The 21,742-nt window shown below is 34.5% G+C and overlaps 1 protein-coding gene and 1 long non-coding RNA gene across 2 annotated transcripts in view; one reads left to right on the forward strand and one right to left on the reverse strand.

Annotated features, from left to right (window-relative positions):
- Positions 1 to 21,742, reverse strand: part of LOC145687543 (cell adhesion molecule Dscam2-like) — a 1,184,503-nt gene that overhangs the window by 1,054,093 nt on the left and 108,668 nt on the right. The gene's annotated exons all lie outside the window — the stretch shown is intronic.
- Positions 10,405 to 19,993, forward strand: LOC145687789 (uncharacterized). The gene is made up of 2 exons (XR_014131766.1): positions 10,405 to 11,630; positions 18,869 to 19,993. It is a non-coding gene; the product is annotated as an uncharacterized LOC145687789 (long non-coding RNA).

Genomic DNA, 21,742 nt, shown 5'->3' on the forward strand with positions numbered 1-21,742 from the left:
ATTCATGCAAAACGTGGACTGTATTACTCAGCGGACAGCTTCTATCAACATACAAATTTAACTGACGACTCTACTTGCAAAGTTCTAAAATTTATGTTCATTACAACTCGCTATCCCTTTCTGCCCCGATCTGGTATCCCCACGATCTCTCTTGAACGTACATTATCGTGTTTGTACAACCGGTTTAGAAGAACAACATGGGATTCTATATAAAATAATGGTAATAAAGCATATTATATGAATAATTCAAGTGCAAATATTTTTTTTTCTGAAAACAAGGGAAACTCCTGCACTCTATTTTATTAGTTTTTCACTTAACATTCAGTTTTCGAGTTGCCTGATAACAACTGTATCCATCAGTCTTCATCAGTTTCCCATCTGTCTTCATCAACTTGGACATACCAGTATATAGAGAACTAAAGACCTATAGAACACCATGCAAATCTCATGGTTTCACTTTCAGATAAACTGTGATAATGAATTCAAGTGTTCTACGTTATTATTATTATTATTATTATTATTATTATTATTATTATTATTATTATTATTATTATTATTATTATTATTATTATTATTATTTGCATTGTTCTGTTCCAGCTTATCACATACTTTATGATATCTACTGTCGTTTCGATGTCAATGTCCTTACATGTCTTCAAGACGATTTTGGTTTCCTACCAGTAATCCGGCTATCAAATCTGCGTCCTTCTCGTCCATTAATGAAAATTGTTTGCTAAATTTAAGTGCAGCATGCTGCTCAACAATGGGACAGACGTCAAAGAGCAAATTGTGCAGTAGAGGCACGGACTGTGCACATGTCATGTTGTTCTACTTAACTTCACGTGAACAGAAAGGTTCCAGTAACTACTAAAACAATATAAAGGAAATCTGCATAAATCTCGATTTTAAACTGAGAATTCCAGCTTTGCTAAAGTTGACGCTTACCCAGTCGTTCTGCCGCATGCCTACATTTTTATAATTGTATATTTGAAATTATATCAAAATATAAAAGAAAGAAGGCGTTTCCTTGCTTCAAACCGTTATGAATCCCAAGATAGGATGCTTGATTTCTGCCTCTTCTCTACTTTTTTTTTCCATTTACGATACGCTTTTACTAACCTTATATTCGTCTAGGGAATACTAAATACGCTTCCAAGATATAGAATTTTTAAATGAATAAGATGTAGTTCCTTAAAGTCTATAAATAGTTAATGAACCTTAAGATAATATTCGCAATTTTTCTTTTGTGTTCATATTGTGCGAAATATTCAGTTCAACGCTTGCCTATTATGTTCTAGATTACTTTATGGTATTCCATTACTTCATCTAGTATATAGCTATGTATAGCGCAGATACTTCCAACTGCATTGTCTATAACTTCACATCTTGCAATTCGGATTGTCAAAGAACCGCCGGAAAAGGGCAAGGAGGAGGAAGCAAAGTTAGTATTGATAGGAGAAAGCTCTTCTCTAGGACATTTCAGTAAATGTTGTTATTTTAATCTCCTTGCTCTCCCTTACTTGTCTTTTAAATCGCGTATAGTGGTTTAGTGGATCAAGTATATGTTTTAGATGTTTATATATATATATATATATATATATATATATATATATATATAGGGGCGGATCCAGGGGGGCGATCAGGGCGATCCCCCCGGAAGAGGAAACTTTCCTATTTTGTATATATAAATAAAACCCATCCCAAAGTTTGGAGCCCTTAAAAGTGGTAGTATGACAACCCACCGCCCCCCTAGAACTCTTGTCATACTACTACTTTTAAGGGCTCCAAACTTTGGGATTGATTTTATTTATATGTACAAAATAGATAGGTAGGTAGGTAGGTAGATAGATAGATGCATATATTTTTCTTCTCTCTACTTCATCTCTAGAGATCAATGTTCTGACAAGTAGGCTGCAGGGGCGAATTTAAAAAAAAAAAAAAGTGAAAAAAAATATCTGCACTGTCACTGATAATATTGTAGTGCTTACCTTAACGCATCAGACAAGACATTGAACACAACCGAGATTTTTTTTTCAATATGATATTGGATTGATGACGTGAATCTGAACTTTAAATATATAGACCTAGTCCTTACTTTTGTAGTCAAATTAAGAACTCTGTCACAGATTTTTATTCAACTTGTGTTCCTATACATAAGTCGTGCACACAATACGCGCAAGGCGATGGGTGAGAACGCACTTTTGATCGTGAGGATACATCTGCAATATATGGTCCACGTATATGTAAAAATATAGATTGCTTTGTGTTTATTAGGTTTCTATATTTCTGTGTTTCTGGTGCGCAAGTTCGAAAGTCATACTGATCTAGTTCTTTCCATTTGTTATGTTCAAAACTTTACATTCCTCATTGGTTTACTTTTCTCCGCTCTGGCATATCCCATGATTTTCTTTTGTGTTTTTATACAGCAACCCAAATATTTTTCCATCGGCATTGATACTAACTTTCTTTATTCGTGAGAATTCAGTCTTGAACTTCGTTACGAGTCTGTTACTTTTCTGAATGTAACTTTTTTTTTCAGTTACATATTACGCTTTTTATTTCATTCGCAAACGCTTTAGTTTATATAGACTTGCAATACAAAAGTGTGGTAAAGTTTCTCTTCTATATGCACAGACATCTAGACCTACTCATAAGATTTTTATTCGGAATTTAACGTCCCTTTTTCACTGAAACATAATTAATCTGGCTTATTGCTCAATAGTCGTGAAAGTCTACCTTTTTCTTTTTGTTTTTGTTCTTTAAATACGTAGGTTTGATTATCACACTTTGAGATGCTGGGTAGTTTATCAATCTTGATTTGGTGACGTCCGTTAATAATTTCATGCCAGCTTTTCTTCTATTTTCCTGTTGAATTTTCGTATAATTACAAATTTCACTCCTTCGTACATGTTTGTTTCCGTTGCAATATTTAGTTTATTTCGTTGATTTATTTGCAACCATCACATAGTTATTATGCTATTAGGCGGTCAGTTCTTTATAAACTCGATTTTGCTAATTGTTGCTAGAGTACTTTTTTTTTTTTTTTAACGTTCATAAGCTACTAAATGTAAGTTTTCTCCTAAGATAAACAAATGTATACGTATGTAGTTTGTAAAGTTATCAATTCCCGGTCTACATAACTTTTCGAATCTTTCTGCATATTAGTTTAGTACCTGGAACTTCCTTTCTTGTCGTACAAACTTCATACATTCATTTTCCTAACATCCCTCTTTTGTCTTTTTTTTCATTTCTTTCGGTTTATAGTATCTGGATTACCTTTCCTCTTAGAATCAAAGTACGGATTTTGTTTATATTTTTTGACAATTCATTTTTTTTAATAGTAATATACTTACCGATCCTTGCCCAAACAATAATTTAAATGAGCCTGTGTTGGTCAGAGAGGAACCTAATTTAACCAGAAGGACTGATAGCTTAGATTTCCATATTCACCAGGCGCGTGACATTCAATAGTGTCGTACAGAACAGCATGCAGCGAGGAACAAATGAGCAAAATAAATTTTGTTTGCCAGTTTTATAGAAATACACGTTAAATTTAGTCATTCTTACTCCTTACCCATTAATGTATATTATTATATCTTCTGATATTCGTACTCAGTAACTAATTTTATGGCCTATAGAACCCGTGTTAAATGCCGCGATCACAAAAGCTCTCCATTTACTTCTGCACTTAACCAACTGGATCCAGTTTCTACTTTGTATTCCTACATATGCCAGATTCATCTTAACATTGTCCCCCATCTGCATCTAGATCTTCCTACTGATAGTCGTTTACCGATTGAATTTCCATTTTTTTTTTAATAAAATGTTCCTGCTTTCTTTTATTCTGGCTATAAAAGATCTGCCCCTGAGCCTCCAAGAGTTGATAACCCTAACATTATTTGGAAATATAAACTATGCAGTAAATCATTATGAAGTAGAGCTCCTTTGTGGCTAAGCGGTTAGCGTACGCGCCTTTAGCGTGTGAGAAACGAGTTCGATTTCAGGCTGGAGCTCATGTGATTCGGATTCCACGTTAATCGGTCCCATCTCATATAGCCTCGCTGCTGTAAGGAACGTTAAGCTCATAATCAACTCAACTCATCATTATGAAGTTTCCGCCATTCCCGTTCCTCTTGAATCCGAATATTCGCCTCAGGAGTTTATTCTCAAAAAAATTATTCCGCGTTCTTTCTGCAAAGTAAGAATCCAATTTTCTTAACCATACATCACAACAGGCATTTTTTTTTTATCTTTTAATATATTTTAAGTATCAAATTCGTCAATAAAATTCGCGAAGTCAATTGATTTTGAACTGAATAATAACATGAATTCCCTCCTTTCAATCGAAATTTAATTTCTTTTTGGATATAATTTTGGTCTGCTAATACTGACCCTAGATATTTGAAAGTATCCGCTTTGAAGAAAGTATTATTTGATATTTTGATGTATTCATACTTTGGAGTATTAAAGTACCGACGAGTTTTTATGCATTTAGTTTTCTGTGCATTTACTTCTAAACCCATGTCTCTACAAGCGTTTAATAAGAACTATTTCTACATTCTCCTAACATCCCTTATCAGATTTGTCATCAGCATACACCATAACCTCTATAAACTGGTTAATACCATTCAGCTCTATGCCCTGGCTGATATATTTGATTTTCCTTATAGGGTACTCCAGAACAAAGTTAAATTAGAATGGCGACATTACATCTCCTTGCTCCAGGTCATTATTAAAGTCAAAACTCGTGGACAAGTAATTTTTTTTTTACTAATGCTTTACTTTCGGATTCATTTCAAGATATCTCAATCTAATTATCTTTCCAAGTATTTCCAAATCTGTAAGAATGTTGTACAATCTTTCCCTCCTCACAGAGTCCTGGGCCGTCCTAAAATCAATAAATAATTCTTATACCGGGTTATTACATTCCCATTTCTTTTCGAGTATTTGGAAAATTGTAAATATCTGGTCAATGATTGGTCAATTTCTCTTAAATCCGCAGATAATCTCCAATAATGTCATCTGCGTATGGGGTCAATCTTGCTAAGCTAATGTTTGGAATGATTTTACAGAATGTTGACAGAAGAGAAGTGAGTCGATAGTTATTACAATATTGTTTTCGCCTTTCTTGTGAATTGGACCAATGATTGATTCTTTCCATTCTTATAGCAATTCCTCTTTGTTCCAAATAAGGAGAATATATTTTTTTTTTTGTATCTTACCCCACACTTTTTCACCTCCAGCTAAAATTAACCTACCTGAAATTTAGTCTATACCAGAGATTTGCGTTTCTTTTATTTTTTATAGCGGTTTCTATTTCTGTTTGCATAGGCTCTAAAATATACGGTACTGTTGTGTGCATTTCTCTTTCTTCACAAACATTGCTTTCTGATTACATGTTATGTAAATCGTCAAAGTAATATTTCCATCTGTTCAAAATACTATATGTATAAGTGATAATTGTTCCGTCTGCTTTCTTTAGTATACAGGGTTTCTCCGGGAAGTAGTAGGACTTATTTTTCCCGCCAAAACACGGTGAAGAAGGGGTACGTTACTGCACTGGTTGGGTTGTAGAGCGTGTTAGCTACGAGTGCATCAGTCGTCCCTAAGCCTTCACGGAGTATAGATCGAATTTAAGGGGAACCCCTTTCAAGACACCTTGTCATCTTCACAACGAATCGTTTGCTAGATCAGCGTTACGCGGTGAAGTTTTGCGTCCAACAGAGTAAGACTACGAGCGAGTCTCATGTCATGCTCAAGGGTGCTTATAAGAATGATGTCATGGCTCGATCAAGTGCTTTTGAGTGGCACAAATTGTTTAGGGAGGGAAGAGAGCAAGTTGACTGCAAAAGGCTGGTTCACAGAGAGTTTGTACCTTCTTGTCAGGCTGTAAATGCTGTATTTCACGTGGAAGTACTTGAAAACACTCCGAAAGCGGGTCGCCCATGTCCGTCAAGCAATCGGTGGATCATGGAAGCTTCATCACAACAATGCGCCGAGCCACATCGCCTTTGTTGTCACGGGCTTCCTGACCAAACATGGCATTACGCAGCTTCTCCAGCCATCCTACAGCCCAAATGCCGCTCCTGCAAACTTCTTACGCTTCCCCTGACTGAAAAGGGTCATGAAAGGACGGCACCAAGGCTCAGTCTAAATCATTCAAGAGGTTGTAACGAGGGAGCTGAAGAGCATTCTAGTTTGTGGGTTCCAGGGAGCCCTCAGTGATGGGCAGAGTCGCTGGAAACGTTGTGCTGATGCCCAAGGGGCATATTTTGAAAACTGTTATGTCAATCTGTCAAATTGAGAATATTTTTTGTAAAAAAATAAATCCTACTTTCCGGACAAACTCTTTATAAGCGCGAGTTTGATAGCATTTCTTAAATTCGTTGATGTTCTTACATATGTTCCGTTTTTTCTTTCTTTCTTTTTTATTTTATTTTATTTATTTATTTATTTTTTTTTTACTATTGCCTACAACTTTATTAATTTCAGCTTTGAAAGTTAAAGTTTCTTTGTTCAGAAAGTTCTGGAAGTTTTCCGCCTGATGTCAAGGAAGTATTGGGTAGTTATATCGTTTGAATTTTGTAGGTATCCCAATTTTGTTGTTTTCTCTTCTCTGCTAGTTTAGTGCATTCCTGGTCGAACCATGGTTTATTCTTATATTTATGCGTGCCCCAATGTTTATTTTGCTGATATTGTAATATTATCCCTCGTTTTAACCCAAGTCTCCTCAACACTAGTGCGTTTCGAACCTTCTAAAGCCGAGAATCTGCTCCATACCTCAATTTGGTACTCCTCTGTTCCCTCGCTCTCCTCTAGTTTCTTTAACTTGTGCATATTCCTTTTCAGATGTTGAATCCTTCTTTTGTCAAACGATAATCTATCCCTTACTATCGCTGCTACCGGGTAGTGATCAGTGTTGTATTCAGCTCCTCTAAATGATTGAACATCAGTTATGGTAGACTGCCTTCCTATATCTACTAAAACGTGATGAATTTGATTATGTTTTCCATCTGGTGAAGTAAAAGTGTATTTATGAATGTAGCGATGTGGGAACTGTACTATTGGCGATAAGGTTTTCGAATGTTCCGAAGTTCATCAAATGTTGTTCTGCTTCTTCCTTATAATAATGTCTTTCATATTGTATCCTTATCTTCATTTATACATTTAGAACAATAATATCACACCAGAACTTTTTGCTCTCTCTCTTTCTTATCTAACTTCTTGAGTTCGTACTAGGTCCATCCTATATTTTCCCTAACTCACTCGTTACAGATTTTAACGTGTTTACCCTATATATATATATATATATATATATATATATATATATATATATATATATATATATATATATATATATATATATATATATATATATATATATTAATTTTATCTTTGAAATCTCATATCCATTTGACTTTACTGAGGTTGTCCCAAGTTATCAGTTCTGGTTCGTGTCTTCTCTAAATGTTTCTGAACAAATAGATTTTTTACACAATAAGGTTGTTAGCCTCACGCCAAACGCCAACCTGGAGGACCGCCCCTTTTTATCTGTCCGCGACTGCTTCTACAATATATTTTCATCTAACTTATATATCTAGAGGCCTCCTACTCGTGCCTTGTATTTTTGCACATTTACTCAATTATTCTATTGGTGATAAAAGTCCTAAATATCTGCATCCATGAAATTTGCTTTCGTGATAACGCAGCATAGTTAAAGTAGAAGAAATTGTGAAAAGTATCGAACGTTAAAGACAGAAGTAATTCCAATATATCTTGAGATAAAATAGTTTGCTATTGTAGGTGATGAGATTTGGTAAATATGTTATAATGCGGACGCTAACTGATATTTTTATTTATAGTAGATGCACAAAATTAACTTCTTAAATGTATATGGATGCGCAAGAGACGAGTCGAGACATGATTTTCTTGCCAAAATTCGAGTCAAGACACGGCTCTTCCAATAGAGAAATATTCATTTTTCGAGTCGAGACATCACTTTTTCATCACATTTTCGAGACAAGACAGCCACAAATCTTGTCTCGTGCGCATCCTTATGCAAGTTCTCTAACAGATTTTTTTTTTAAATCACAATGATTATTTAAATAGATTAATAGCCAGAAAATATTTATGAACAAAAAAAAAATACTAAACGATTTTCTGTTATTAAGAAATAACTGACTTTCATTGCCGTTAGTGTTACTTCCTTTCTACTTGATATACTAGAAGTTACGCATGAACATGTAATATAATCATTATGACGCTCAAACGCAGTCAATGCAGTACTGTCCAATTCACAGACCTGACATATGACGCCACTGGAAAAAAAAACACCTTGGTAGTTGTAGCCAGTTCAGTGACTAAATGAACGCAGCGATCATACGCCGTCATCTCATGAAACAAACGGTTTACATGTGGTTCCCTTGTAAACAATGGATTTCATTCTTTGCTGCTGAAAGATAGTACAGAATAATATTGTGTTTAATTTCCAAAGAAACAAAGAATTGTTCAAATGTAAGCTTACAAAGAAATTATTTTGTATGTTTTGTTCGTTTTTTTTAAACTTTTTTTGAGGGTTTTCTTTGTTGTGGTTAATTAAAACATGCATACGTTCTCTGTAGCAACTCAAAGCACGTCTAGAGTTACGCTTTACAGTACCAACACTTTATCGTTTCCGTTCGAAACAAAAAAAACAGTTAGTCTTCTAAAATAACGACAAAGTAGTGATGTACGAAATATTACATTACGATCTCCGGAAAATGTGTCTAACTATTCTCACCATTTGAATATTTCATTCTGCCAATACCATTATAACAAGTAAATTATGCTATGTGGACTATGTATTCTTGATTCATATTACACATTTCTAAAAGATTTTCAGTCATACATGGGATAAATAATTTTAAACTTTTAGCATGGCAACATGATACATATAAATGAATCACATTCAGTAAATATGCTTATTGAATATGTTGTGCGTGAATTGCGTGCAAACTAATTCTTGGAAGTGTTAATAAGTGTTAATAATAGCATTCAATAACCAATTATACAAGTAATTATACGAAATTAAGATTGGATGAACGTTTTTTTTCTTTATCTTCCTTTTCTCCGCTTTCTCTCAGTTTTATATAGGGTTGTCGTCCTCATCTTGAATTTCTTACCTCTACTCTCCTCTATCCGAGCGTCCTCTATTATCCATCCCCTCTCCCTCAAATAATCATGTATCTTGCCCTTACACCTCATCTTGGGTCTCCCCCTTGTATAGACCTAGTTCGTACCTAATTTACATTTTGATTTGCAAATTAGGTATCAGAATTTTTGCATATCAAAATGAAAATCATATCTTAATTTTTAATCAACTATTTATAATATGGTACAATTTAAATAATTCTGTCGTGTGAATTTTAATTGTTAAAGCCAACATTATTAGTATTATCAGTGTAAAATATATAGCTATATTTCATTGGGATACGGCTGGAAGGATTCTCGAAAACTCAACGAATTGTTTTTTTTTTTTTTTTTTCTGGAAAAGTTTGAAATCATCCACCAACAGTTCACTGAACTCTTAGCCTCCGGCGGAGTACTCCAGGACAGCAGAGAAGGGAGTACAATTGTTGCCAGCCTATCATTGTACTCTGGCATAGAGATTGTATTATTCTACAACCGCTTATGCCTAGAACTATCCCTGGATTTCAACTCCTAGTTGCTTAGCTATGAGTTAGCTACACTCGTATACAGCGCCGTGCAGACGACAACATTTCTTTTGTACTTCAGTCGCATGCTAGTGCTAGTTTTCAGAAACAATAATGTGAGATGTGTTGTCTTGATAACGTTTTCTCACACCTCCTTCGTCCCACCTCGCTGCCCCTCAGGACGGACCTAGACTAGCTACTGGAGTAGGAATATGAAATTTGAAACTGTGAGTTGGCTATGTGAATATTTGAATGTATTTGAAGTTAAAAGGTTCTTGGATGCGACGAAATATAAATTATGTTTGCTTATTACGGTAAGTCACCTGTCCGAAAATCTAAGGTACGTTATTGGTACCATTTATAAGTACTATTTACAGGCAGTTCCGGAGTCGCTTGAGCGGTGTTCGTCTGCAAATTGGACGATATCATTCTTCAAGTAATTTGCAGCTGTTGTTTGAAAAAGGTCTATTGCCCCTCCACAAAATAATGTCAATTAGTTCTTATATTACAATTATTGAGAAAAAATATATTTTGTTATCATTACAAGGTTTAATCGTTCATAATGCTAATTAATTAAGGAGGGGTGAGTGTAAATAGGTTGAAATCTGTATTGAGATTACACCCCTCGCGCTATGTTGTTTGTTTACAGGTGGCACCACCTGTCAAGCATGTTCTTTGTGGAGTGGGAAAGTGTATAAATTTTTAGTATGTTTTTTAATGGGTTGTTTATATAAAGGGTTCATTACATATGGAGTATTATATATCAATTTGTACATAAAATAGCAAGGTATCATGTGAGCTAGTCAGAACTCACATATGTATTGAAATAAATGTATTATTAATGTCAAAAGAGCTGACCTCATTTTGAAAACTAAAAAGAAGTGTCAGGCCGTTGGCTCATAAGGCAGACAGCAGACCGAAAGGGAGTCTACTTTTGTTGTAGTGCCTAGCGGTCCTATAACTACGAATGACGCGGAGGTCAGTGATCACTTCGCTCTAAGTTGTTGGTTAGATCACGTAGCTTTGGTGCAAGCGTGTTATGACTATATGTCAGTTCGTGTGTGAACAGTTAAGTAACTTCAAGTGACAAGTCAAGACTTACAATGTAAGACTTGAATAGTTCCGTAAGAAAGGGGAATATCCCCTATAGATTACCTCTACGGGAGTGAGATAGTCGAAAATATTACCATAACTAGTAATTATTAAACTACTTGTTTAACTTTCGTGAGATAGTTAGGGGTGTAAGCTCGACACCATACATAACTATCGGTTTAGATCAATGAACTAGAAAAACTGTAAATATGTATAAACAGAAGTACTCAAGTAATATGTGAATGTACAGTTTTTTACCATTTAAGAACAGTGTGCGACAGAATCACTCCATGAACAATGTGTGAACTTCTGCAACGCAGTAACACCATGTGGTTTGGTTTACATTGTTAATCGTTCAGATTAAGTTTGTGGGACTTTTGAACCATGCCAATTGCACAGTATTCTCGTGTGATAAGTCAACGTCATGCATACTGTGAATCTCTGCACAAAGACACCCTGTAGCTTGAGAATAGTTTCTCAGAGTGAGGAGATCATCAAGCTGGATTTGTTGCAGTGAATCTTCCAAAAACCTTCCTAAAACAGAAGAAGGAAGTCATGCACATGACGGAAGAGTGCATGCGGTAAGCCGACCCCAGGAAGAAGAGAACACACCGCAAAGGACACTACGTAAATAATAAATATAAACACACGTGTGGACAGAACAATTTTCTTTATCAAAATTACACAGTAGCTACTGAAGGTTTCAAATATTTCTTAACGCGTGTAAAGGGTTGTAAGTTGCAATGAAAGTTTTTTTTTAGTGAAATTAAATTCAATCCTACGTTAAATTTGGAATTTTCTGTTATTTCCGGAATCATTAGATGGTTTATGGTAGAAAGAAGATGGGTGAGTAGAAAAAGTATACTAAATGTATAATGTTTCTTCTATTTTCAGGCAAATATCGGTCAGCAGTTTCAGGACCAAGTTCTGTTGATGATACTACCAGAAATGTGTATTCTGTTGGTGGTTGTAGACTCTATTCACAATTTGAAGTGAGCACGCTACTAACTTTGTAGCTCATGAGTCTATCCGGAGAAAGTATGTCAAGGCAGGCCACATGAACTATGGGACCTATGTAAATCTCTAAAACGGGAACTTCTTTCAATTCATAACATTAGCATAGATTTGCATAGGGGTGTTTTGAAATTCTATCAAGTTTAACTTAAAAAAAAAAAAACTTTGAGGCTCTTGAATTTGAGTCTCTACCACAATTATCTAAATTTCATAGTTCATGGTATCCACGATGACAGATAGTCTTTCAATGTGTGAAGTAAGACTACTGTCGAAGGAAGAGAGAGAGAGAGATCTTACGGTCTACAAAAAGAACAGTGGTGTTTCGCATCTCTGTGGTGTTGCTTCTTTGCTCCATATCCAAATTGTGGTGCCCTGCAGCGAGGGGCATGTATTTACACTCTCTTCTTTTTCGTCCTTCATTTGACTTTCCGTCTTTCAAATCAAGGACACTACAACCCTATATGATACGAGTTGAGCCGAACTCATGCGACGGTGATCAAATTTGGCATGGCGATAACGTTTCCATATTATGTTGTGTAGGCTTAGGGCTCTAGGTTATGGGCGGTTGAAATTTGGGTTGTATATTTGAGAACGAGAACTCGTACACCTAACTCATCCGATCGGTAGTAAGCTTGGCATAGTGGTAGTACTTCACCTACATTAAAATCTTCTGAAATATTATGTTATACAGGCTTGTTGTTCCCGAGATGAGTTCCCAAAATATGAGTAGTCAAAATTTTACTTCATATTTTCAGAAACAAAAGTTCATATATTTGCAAATAAACAGACTGAGATCAAATTTGCCCTTGATCAGCTTTACAGGGTGGAATTTGTATCATGAGTTTTTGTAACTTAAAACAATCTGCAAAAAGCGTTGAAAATTTTGTGCCATGCAAATATCAACAGGGACACAATATCTGCCATACTCTGTGATGCAACATTGTTAACAATGTTTCCAACTTAACATAATGTGTATTTCTTTCAAATGACGCTACGTTAGTCTATTTCATATTTCAAGTCCATATCTATCTATCTATCTATCTATCTATCTATACACAGTGGCGGATCCAAGGGGGCTATAGGGGCTATAGCACCCCTTGACGCTCAGATATACACTGAGTAAAATGGTCTTCAATCCTGCTTTACACTGGATAAAACGGCAAAATATGGTTCAGCCCCTCCCTTGATCATATCCTGGATCCGCCCATACACACACACACACACACACACACACACACACACACACATATATATATATATATATATATATATATATATATATATGCAATACCACATTTACAATGCAGTGTTGAAAACTAAGGACGCTACAGCATTACAAACATCCAAATTTTGGTAGCCTATACAACGTAATAACGAAAATGAGACGATCGGGGTAATGTACATCCACAATGCTTTAGCGTCTAATACTGTGACAATTAGGCTGTATCACAGATTTTGAATCAATACGTACAAAGTTACAAGAAATTTAAAATTGAATTTTCTTCTAAAGGATTTTTTTTCGAAAACCTGTTTAGTTTAGATAGGTACCTCGTACAATTCCATAGACGGTTTTCAACGGATGTGAAGATCAAAATACTGTTTACAAAAAATTAATATCTTAAACCGATCGGAGATATGGTAAAATCTGCTAAAAGTAGCACTCCTTAAATTATGTAATTCCGAGAACTTATTTTAATGACATCTACCAAACAAAAACAAAGAAAAAAAAGAAAAAGAAATCCTGTAATATTATAAAAAACAAAATAAAGTTTATCTTCCAATACCTTTCTCCATTCCTCCAGTTTCTTACTTGTTTATTTTTTTTTATGTTTCATGTATAACATCATTCGCATACAACACACTACATGGTGCTCTACTTTTTTTTTATCTCCCTCGCCAACACATCCATTATCCAATTGAACTAATATGAGCTTAGAGCTGATCCCTGATACAGATCAACATCCACACGGAAACCATCTGTCATACCCGCACTACTCTTTACTTGGGTCTCTGTTCCCTTATACAAGCAACTTGCCAGGCATATGATATATATATATATATGTACCTTCTTTCTCATGCATCACTGTAGTTCTTGTCTGGGCACTCTGTCGTACGAGCTTTTCAAGTCTATGAAAACGAGAAATAACTTTGTTTGCATTTTCCTATATCATTCCACCAAATGTTTCAATGTAAAAAGCATGACATTATTTATTCTTCGTTGCATAAAACCGAACTGTTCCTCTTCTACAGTCGTCTCTTGTCATATCCTTCTTTCACCTATTCTTTCCAAGGTTTTCATCTTAGTTTAATTTCCCTATAATCTCTACAATATTGCAAATAACTTTTACCTTCATAAATTGCTACTAGTATATTTTCCCTCCACTCATCCTAATCATCCTTAATATTTTATGATATCCCATAATATCGTAGTTGTTTCCACGAAGTGGTGAATTTAGTTGTTCCAAGACATCACGAACTGGTGAATGTACAAACATATGGTTTTACAAAAATCGAAGTTTATAAAAAAATGGATAATTTCGTTCACTGGAGAATCTATCTAAAAATTTACATAAATGAAAAATATTAATAAAGGTTAATAAAAAAAATATCTTAAAATACAGTTCATGACAAATTTGCATTGCAATTGACACTATAAGCTGAAATTTATTGATTTTAATCTATTTGCCGTCTTTTTTTTATTTTCTTTTCTTTTTCTTTTTTTTTACAAATTAGTCAGTTCCAAAGGTGTCTAAACTCATGAGGTCGGCGCTCACGAGTTCGGAACTCACGCTCACTTGACCTCAACCTCACGAAGTGAGCGTGGGTTTGAGTGAGTGTGATGTCAGACCGGTGAGGGGAGCGTTAGGTCAAGTGAGTGTGAGGTCGAGATGAGTATGTTAGCGTGACGTGGAGTGAGTGTGAGGTCGAAATGAGTTTGTGAGCGTGAGGTTGAGTGAGGTTGGATCAAAGTAGACACCTGGTTCTTCCAATAACAGGGTGAAGTATATTGTAATTCGAAAACACTGTAAATTTTTTGTTCTCTACACAAAAGCTTGTTTTCTCTATCTGAAGATAACACCTGCTGTGAAACGACCATAGGTAAGCAGGGAGTATCTTTGGTCCGTTACCTTGTTTTCTCATTGCCAACTTGGGATAGAAGTTCAAGTATTTTTGTGATCAGGTATTTCTTAGAAGTAGGTAGAAAATAATCATGGAATGCCTTGATGTTTTGTCAGGCACACTGGAGTATTTGGCCTCGAAGTCCGGTCAAGAATATTCATCATTTAGTATCATAAAATAACCCATTAAATTAAATTGTTTTGTATTTACCTACATTTTTAAAGATACATTACCGCCAAAACTGGTTTGAATATTTTCCTTTGTCCCTTTAACTATAGTTTTATCTTGTGATTTTGCTTGCCATTGTTTAATAGGGATTTCGTAGACTAAGTCCGCGTTTTATTTACGAATTTTCAGAGGGAAGTGGAATCTTGAATCTTGGGCTAGCAGTTAACCACATAAGAAGTGCAGCCCTCCCCGCCCTCGGACGAGGGAAGCCCATCTCCGCAACTACTTCGGCGCAATTTCCCCCCGAATATACTATTCGCCTCCAAAACAGAGTGCTTAAATTCTTAGCGAGATTCCCCCTCCCCAATGAGTTTCCACACTGGCTTGCATGTCGAATAATACATTGCAGGCTACATCACTTAGTAACCCTTGTCCATTCTTTCTAAACAGGATCAGTCTATACACAGCATTTTCTTCCACCTTCCGTCATAATTTTATCATTTCAAGCCACAGAGAATACATTCATTCACCTTCACAGTTGCCGTTCTTCAAAGGAAAATTATAGTTTAATTAAAGGTGCGATTCTGTCATTTTGAAAGAAAATATGCCCTCCCCCAAAAAAGTCTAACGGGTGCAACCAACGCCCTAAAACCCCTGCCTGTTCCAAATAGAAAATAGAATTTCGTCGCTGCGCCTCGAAGAACCGCTACGTGACATTTTTGTCGAATATGAGTTATGAGGTGCAAATAAACCTGAAAGCTGTCAGGTAGCGTCCCTTATAATGTGACAAGTGAATATTCAGTTTTTTCGCCACAGCAATGAAAAAGTAATAAATTGAAATTAAAGGCTTTAGGTTCTCATTACGTACGTATTGATTAATGCATACAAATCCTATATGTGCTTATAAGGTCGCAGTGTACACAAAAATAGTAATATAATATTGTTGAAGCGAGCTACAACAGTGTTCAGTGCATAATATAAGCAGAACCAATTTTATTATATTTTTCAAGTGTTACCGTGTATCTGGCAAAATTTTAATAATTTGGAATGTTTTTTGCTTCTCCTGAAATGTTGTGGTTTTAACACATAGTGATTCTTCGAAGCGCAGCGACGATTTACATATTTTCTGGGCGAGTATTTCAAAGACATTATTACATCTTGATAAGTATATAGAATTTAATGTACACCGACTATTTACTTGGAAATAAAATTCATATAGTTAGCAAGTAATTGTTTTTGTATAAATATAACTACGCAGAACAGCCATAAATAAATGTTTTGTATTACTAGGGTAAATGTGCCAGTCCTCGACCACGTAACTTATTTTCATATAATCGTTTAATCGTTATTCAGAGAGCGGAACAACTTAGGAGGATGCAACTAGCGCACGTGTGTTCCTAAAGCTATATTTCATCTATATTTTATCCAAAAGGGAGATAACTCATACCATTTATGTAATCTTAGTCGGACAAACATCGATGATTGATTTATTTTTTAGTGTTCGACCAGGGCCGGATTTAATGTTTTGCCTCCTCCAGGCCCAAAAGCGTCCCCTCCCCCCGTCAATGAACAACATTTTAACAATACAAAATAATCATATAGAAAAAAAAACTTATTGTATAAATATATTCGTTTTGTACAAATTTTAATGCATTTTCACATTGTGTCCTGTAAAGAAGGATTCGAATTGTTACAAATTCATTGTTTAAGTAAATTTACAGAGAATGATTAATTTGAGTTTTACAATACGAGCTAGTTCAATAATACAAGAAATTCGTTTCGAATTTTCGACTGTACGTAATAGTTTTAATATTGAAACTACCGAGAGTGTCTCTTCAACAGTCCAAACAGTTATTCTGGTCATTTTAATTTATCTAGATAGAGATTGGTAAGGTGGCAGAAATGCAGTCGAGGGTCACATGCGAAAGAGAACTTAGGGAAGGGAGCAAAGCGCATCATACGGACCGGCCTCTATGCATACGTCTACTGCAAGTATAAAGTTAAATTTCACTTAACTTAGACCAATGATTCAAGTCATAGGTTTGCAAAATCAATTATTTCTTGGAGAGCTTCATTTTTACTTTTATTATTATTATTATTATTATTATTATTATTATTATTATTATTATTATTATTATTATTATTATTATTATTATTATTATTAAACTTTTACTTTTTTGGGAAGCGATGGCTCAGTGGTAGAGCGTTCACTGCGGTGCGTAGGGACCGGGTTCGATCCCAGCTCCCGCCAAGTGGACTTTGTGGTGGACAATCATCGTGTGCGTGAGGTTGAGTGAGCGTGAGATCAGACTGGTGATGTGAGCGTGAGGTTGAGTGGGCATGAGGTCAGACTGATAATGTGAGCGTGAGGTTGAGTGAGCGTGATGTCAGACCGGTGAGGTGAGCGTGAGGTCGAAATGAGTTTGTGAGCGTGAGGTTGAGTGATGTTAGGTCAAAGTGGTCAATTCTGGTCAGTTCGTTGCTCATTTGAATCACACGGTTTCCGTAATTGACAATAGGGAATTCAAAGGACAATAGAGACGTAAATTTTGAATAGCTCAACAATAATTACTTCAATTCAAGTACCTATGCTACTGCATATTATAATTCCGTAAAACTATTATGATATTTATTACTATTCATATATAGAAGCAGGTTTCCTTAATACTAAGAAGCATTATTGACATCAACATATTAAAATACTTGATAGAGCAGAGGGGGACAAGAATACGATTCCTTAAAAACACGGGAATATATTCGCGTATGGCAATAATGCGTCACGTGAAAATTGATGTTAATGGAGTCTAGAATCTAAACAAGTTTGAGTGTGCTGCGTAAAATTACAAGCTATCTAGGTAAGTATTTATGTTTTTTTTTAATAGTTTGATATAATATTGGGACATAAGTACTTAAGGAATAACTTACACATTTTTTTTAACGATTTCAAAGTACTGTAAAACATTAGTTTCTAACATATCTATTGTTTGATAGGTTTGAAGTAAATAGACTTTCTTCCAACACTTGGCTGTGCAACATCACGGGAAGGTCCATTGTGTAGTTAGGGGGTAAGGGTACACATATACCGACGGGGCAAGGATACGCATGCACATATTTGCCCCTTCTTTTCTATTAAAAGAAAATCAATTTGATTTCGGTCTAAGAATCAAAAGAAGAATATAGATTCCGTTGTAATAGACAGTGACGCCAAACATTACGAATACTGATTCCCATATGAAGTCTATAACGTTCAGAATTCTGAAGAATCCTGATAATTTTCTTATGTGCGAGGGACAAATTCTTATTCTAAATAACATTCATTACATAACAATATGTAAGGTGGTGTTTGAGTTTTCGAAACAGATAAATATCTGAGGCAGTTAAATCTACAGTTATTGAATAACAACACGCTTGTTTATTTTATTCAGGTTTCAGAAATGCTACATTTTGTCCTCTTTTATCTTAAATTTCAGTAGTCTTCATTAATGAAATTCTATTAGTCCTATGTTTGGTATAGGATCCTATAAACATATATGAAGCTACCCTAACCTAACATTTGTCAATATGTAGCTTCTTGAAGGGTAGACCGAGAACATTTGGAGTTACCCTCGTAGATGACAAGCGTTCTTTACTACAAGAATCTGATGAAATAAGCTGGTTGGAGAATACTTTTAGAAACGGTCTAAATATTATCTGATTTTTTTTTTTTTTTTTTTGCAACCTATGCATTCTCATTATTGGTATGGAGATAATTAAGGATTTTTCTTTCCTTTGTTTTCTTTCAGGGAGAAACTGCAGCGTCTTTGGGCACAATAAAGTCAGTATTTACCGAAGAAATGGAGAATGAATTAGTTCAATGTGTCACATTACTGGATCAACTCTTCTATGGCTTCACTTTAAAGGATCTAAGAAGAGTGGCATATGATTTTTCTTAACGCAACCAGTTGCCTCATCCCTTTAGCCATGTGGATCGAATGTCAGGAAGAAATTGGATAGAGTATTTCTGTCATAGACATCCAACTATTGCTTTGCGACAGCCTTCAAAGACTAGCCTGGGAAGAGTTTGTGGTTTTAGCGACCTACACGTTGAATGTTTTTTTAATTGTATGCAAGATTTTCTAAGAGAAAGTTAAAACTTTGGAAGCGTTACTACTTTCTTCAGGACAACAGTACAACAGGCATGATTATCGTTTTGTATATTTTAAATTTCAAATTCCTTGACATAATTTGTGACATCAAAAAATATTTGAACAGAATGTCACAATATCACGCATTCCCTGCCTTTACCTCACACATTCCATCCTCTAGCTACTTTTCTACAAAAATTCCAACTCCATTCTTCCTTCTTCCACTTGCTCTACTATAAAGAAAGTTTTTAACCTACGTCTATCTCTCTTGTTTCATTTCCTCTCCATTGTGTCTCTCGTAAACATATGATTTTAGCTTTTTTTCCTTTACACTGGAGCAAAAATTTATCTGTTCTTTCCATTCAAAGCTCCGTTGCTCAATATTAAAACTCTTACATTAATTATGTTGCTTTTCGCCTTTTTCGTCTTCTGAGCTAACTTCTTTAGCGGAATCCGTCCACGTACATGTTTTAATATCTAGTTATATTATATGTTTACAGTCACCCAACTTAACACATGGACCATGAGTTAAAAATCAATTTTTCCCGAAGTAAATAAGAATTAATTGAAATTTACGTCGTTATTGTTAACTTTTTTTTATGAAATTTTAGGAGAAGAAAACACTGGGTACATGTTAACTAATTCAAAGTATTTATTTAAACATATTGGGCATATCATCTGTAATTTAAAATAATTCTATTTACAATATAAAATAAACGAATTCATTCAACATGTGAATATCATTCACTCTAATATTAAGTTAATCGGAGAAGTAGTACAGCATGGAGAGCTATTATTTTAACAAAGTGAAACAAGCGAAAAAATCTAGTTAAATTTGGAAATAGCGTATAAAGAAAACCGGTTCACAGATATTATATATACAGTATATATATACAGTATATATATATATATATATATATATATATATATATATATATATATATATATATATATATATATATATATAAGCATTTACAATGAGATTTATACGATCATCTAGCACACAAGAGTGTATTTCTATATACGTTTTCTTTTTTTTTTTTTTGCATGGTACTGTATATTCCTATATTTTTGATGCATATATTTCCTAGAGTACTATAAATTTGTGTCATAATTACATCAAGAGTTAACTTATTATAATATGCACGCTTCATTCTTTAACCAGCGTGGCAACTCTATAACACATACCGCTGCGTTATTGAAGATTTAAAAAATAATTTCATATTGTGAAAGTAAGCACAATTGTTCTCGAAAAGTTTCTTAATTAAGATCATTTGATGATTATTTCCATGTATAATTTTCCCCAAGTGGATGACAAACTTCTTTATTTAGGAAAATATCTACATATTCTTGGGATTCCTATGTGAATTTATGACAAATAATTAGGAATTTATATTCACCACTTTTTTCACACAGATTTTTAGTAAAATGATGAATGTACAATTGTGAACTTGACGAAATATTATGTTCAAATTATTAAACACCCAACCAATGGATTCCCATTCAATCAGCATCCACATTGTTACTCAAGTTTTCTTTTTCTTTTTTTAATCGTGACTATATTTTAATTAATATTTAAATTTATGAATGCAATAAATAACATTACTAAGTAAAATAAAAGTTCAGTAATTATTTTTGTTCTTGTTGAATTTAATGTTTGATGCGTTGTTCCGGTTTACTTGAGCATGTGGATATAGAAGTGAAAAATGCATCCTTACTGCTATTCATAGCCCCACTACTACCACTAACTTCAAAACATTATAAAGTACTGTACGCGCAATCGCTCCTTCCACGGATATTAGATCTTGTTTCCAGAATTCCTTTATCTTATTTAATTAAAGTTCAAACGTGTTTTCTCCGTTTCTTCCCATACAATTAATTATTTTTTTTTCCTTTTACTTGTGTTCAAGAAATGAGAGAAAGATCAAAAAAGCTGTGACCCAATTTTCATTAAACAACTAAAGAAAGTATTTAAAAAAAATAGTATTTTTATTTCATTTTCTAAAGTAACGCAATATAAATCATTGAAAATGATTTTGTATTCAAAATAACATGATTTTATTCCGTAGTGCAGAATATTGTTACAAATGACTTTGAGCATAAATTGATTTATCTTATTTCTTCCAAATTCATTGTAACACTACATCGACTCCCGATCTCTAACGAATAATTATTTTCGATCTACATGATTGTCGTGTTCGTATCAAATGCCCGTCCAAAAATGCGAAGTGAACACTTCGATCATGCACGCTCAAAGTCTATAAACTGTGTGCACACGAGATAGTGTACACTTCCTCAAATTGTCTTTTGATCCGCACTTTGTTCCAGTGCCTCATCGTGGTAGAACATGGAACATTGATAAAAAAAGGATAATTTCGGGTGCTAGAGAACATAAACTGGATATTTTCTTAAAAGAAATGACTTTTCATTAATATTGAAGATAAATATATAGTACAAATTAACAATATGGGGCAACAATAAAATGATTTAAGAGTTTCTTTCATGTATGCCAACAGATTTAGCTTTACCGTA

The sequence above is a fragment of the Thermobia domestica genome, chromosome 6, assembly GCF_964235325.1.
Source record: "Thermobia domestica chromosome 6, izTheDome1.hap1.1, whole genome shotgun sequence".
Taxonomy (NCBI): Eukaryota; Metazoa; Arthropoda; class Insecta; order Zygentoma; family Lepismatidae; genus Thermobia; species Thermobia domestica.